The sequence below is a fragment of the Pyxicephalus adspersus genome, unplaced genomic scaffold, assembly GCF_032062135.1.
Source record: "Pyxicephalus adspersus unplaced genomic scaffold, UCB_Pads_2.0 Sca3325, whole genome shotgun sequence".
Lineage (NCBI taxonomy): Eukaryota > Metazoa > Chordata > Amphibia > Anura > Pyxicephalidae > Pyxicephalus > Pyxicephalus adspersus.
The window spans coordinates 1-3016 of NW_027320331.1; the positions used below are offsets into that span (position 1 = coordinate 1).

The 3016-nt window shown below is 37.7% G+C and overlaps 1 long non-coding RNA gene across 1 annotated transcript; it reads right to left on the bottom strand.

The window, feature by feature from the left end:
• Window positions 1-1072: 1072 nt before the first annotated feature.
• Window positions 1073-2868, bottom strand: LOC140321398 (uncharacterized). Its single transcript, XR_011918926.1, has 3 exons — window positions 2753-2868; window positions 2015-2104; window positions 1073-1156 (listed from the first exon to the last, which is right to left on the bottom strand). It is a non-coding gene; the product is annotated as an uncharacterized lncRNA (long non-coding RNA).
• Between the last annotated feature and the right edge of the window lie 148 nt (window positions 2869-3016).

The window sequence follows — 3016 nt, forward strand, 5'->3', positions numbered from 1 at the left end:
CTGAAGGAAACGTCCTGGTGTAGATTAGCCCATGGGAATGCAGTCCGTGTTGACTAAAGCTGCATACACACGTCCAATAATTATCGTTAGAAATGAACAATGAACAACCGATTGGCCAAAAAAAAGTGACCAAGGATGCCGACGAACGAGGATCGTCGTTGGAAATGAACGACCGCCACGGTGGATCTGATTGGCCGACGATCTTTCACTATCTATCATGTGTAGGTCATTCAGTGATTGTGCATGTGTCTGCGGTACACTTTCTCCTTTACATGTCCCTCCCTGCATCGTTTAAACGATTGTATCTAGTGTGTGGACACTGTTGGTGGATTATATATGAACGATCATATTGTTACAGCATGTACAGAATTGTGCACAATATGATTGTTCAAGTATAATTGTGCATAATCGTTGATCGGTCGTAATCGTTTGTTTTCTAACAATAATTATTGGAAGTGTGTACCTAGCTTTAGCCTATTATTGATGTGAGAGGTGCTCTTTAATACTCATGTGAAGTACAGGGGTATGTAATAGTGTTAGGTATCTCTTTATAAAGTATCTTTTTATGTATCCTTTTATAATGTATCTTTTTACAATGTATATTTTTATGTATCTTTTTACAATGTATCTTTTTACATCTGTTTGGAGGCTGTAGAAACTCTACACAGTGCTGAAAAAAACCTGAATTTTTCCTCCCATTGACTTTAATGGTGTTCGACTTTGAAATTCGACCACCCGAATAATTTTGCTACATTCCAGCGAATAGCTGCCAAATCGAATAGTGAGCTATTCGACCAACACTAATGATTGATCTCAGGCATGTGCAAAAGGAGCAGCTCATAGCCTCCTGGAATACATGATGTATGTGTTTACTGGATCACCCAGGTTCACCCATGATAGTCTATATTCTCCAGTGTTGAAGAACTTTAATAAATCTGGCTCAAGGTGTAGCTCCCTCTATTGCACAAAAAGACATACTGTACTATAAAGATTTACAGTAACATTTTAATTTTTTTGCCCTCAGTATACATCTACCTATTGGGTTTTAGGCTGCTAATTAAATCAAAATTACCATAGTCCACACCAACGTCACACGCCTTCTCAAGTCGTATTTGTGCATCCACTTCCTCTAACTGTTGCTGAAGGAAGCAGTTTTCTGCAAAACAAATATTTTTATATATATATGGTTGTAAAATATATAAATAGGTATACAATGGTCCATACATTTAGCTGAGATGGTAAAACAATTTGTAAATTTCCTTTTAAATAGTATTTTTTTCTCACAAATATCAACCTACCAGTACCCCAGTCTGTATTCATATAGGCCTCATATTGAACACTTCCCAATGAGCTAATTATTAGGAAGAAAAAGTACTGGTTTCACATCATTGGTGTGTTGTTCTACCATCCAATTAAAGCCCATGGAGGCACCCTGACCTAGCTGTATGGCAATAACTGTAATAGAAAAACAAAATTCTAGGACCCAGCTTTGCTTTCTGGCACAAGGGACTTAAAAGAGGAAATAAGAAAACCAAGAACTACAAGTTATTATTTTTGCAGGATGACCAGTTCAAAGTTTTTTTTGGGTTACGTATTTTTTTTGTCTGCTTTACCATAAGCTATGACTATAATTAACCCACAGAATCATGTTAATAAAATAAATAGCCCCAACAGTTTTCTAGGATGTTCAAACCCATTAGGATTTGTGTTACTTGAGATAGATCAGCCATACACAAAAGGAAATTGGCTAGTAGTGTAGCATAGCCTTTGGCAAATTGAATCTGATGGTCTCTTGTGAAGTATTTATGTTGGGAAAAATGTTCTTCTACTCTTCTTCTAATGCTTTTCTTGCTAGTCCAAACCTTTTTTTAAAACCAGTCTTTCAATTTACCACCAGGAGCAAGGCAGGTCTGTTTAAGCTCCAAGTTTAAGCTCCGAATCAAGAATCTCCTCTCCTATCTCAGGTTCTCCAAACACGCATGGCTGACTGGTAAACACCATGCTACAATCTTACCTTCAGCACAGCGACACACCTCCCCTTGACAGATCTTGCCCAGAAGGGAACTCTCCTTCTCCACATGGTAGAATTTGGTACAACGGTTTTCTGTTTGTAAATTAGAAAAAGAAGCTTATTTTATTGTAGTATTGTGCATTTTGCCAGATATCAGGCCACTCTCCCATACTGAGCAGACCCAGCTGTTGGATACCTATAAGAACAGACTAGTTGTCTCATTGCCTATATTCCCGTGGTTTACGCCTGGTTGAAGAAGATTTAATCTGGTTGATACCACTTTGATGAATCCTGTCTTTTTTTTATTTCGCTCTCTATGGATGCCACCATTTTAAAAAACTATGACCTACATTAAAACCTTTGGTATCTTCATCACTCAGGGGTTTCTCTGTTGAAAAGTGAGAGCCAAGGACAGGAATCCACTTTGTACTATACCAGTCATTGACATGCATAGTAAGACATCAGATGATGACAGCTGCTATCGCCCAGGGATCTGTGCGATACCATACCATACTTGACATTGGCAGGTAGAATACAGTTCAACTGATTTGACCACTAGACACAGCTGTCTTAGTGCTGGACAGCCCTACTATACCTGCCATCAAAAACTGTCCACTATAATGAAAATTGTAAAGTATAGCTCTTTTTTATAAAACCATGAGATTTCAGTGGGTTTCCCTACTATAATGTAATTTTTTGGTGATTAAATAGGTGAACAAAAGTGATCATTTGAGCTCTTACCTGGTGAGTAATAATCATATACAGTGACTGATGCAGGTTGGATTAGACCCACTTTAAAGTATTGATGAAGATTGAACGTCAGACACGCATCCTCTGTGTGGGATATCTAAACAATGGATAAAAGAAAATCTTAAAGTGTATGACAAGCTAAACGTTAGTGTTAGTTTTAAATTCATTAGGAAACCCTTCGGGTTTCTATTGTTATGTGGGACGCTGTATATTAGACCAAATGTTTGAAGAGTAAGACTTCAGTGATCCAGCAAA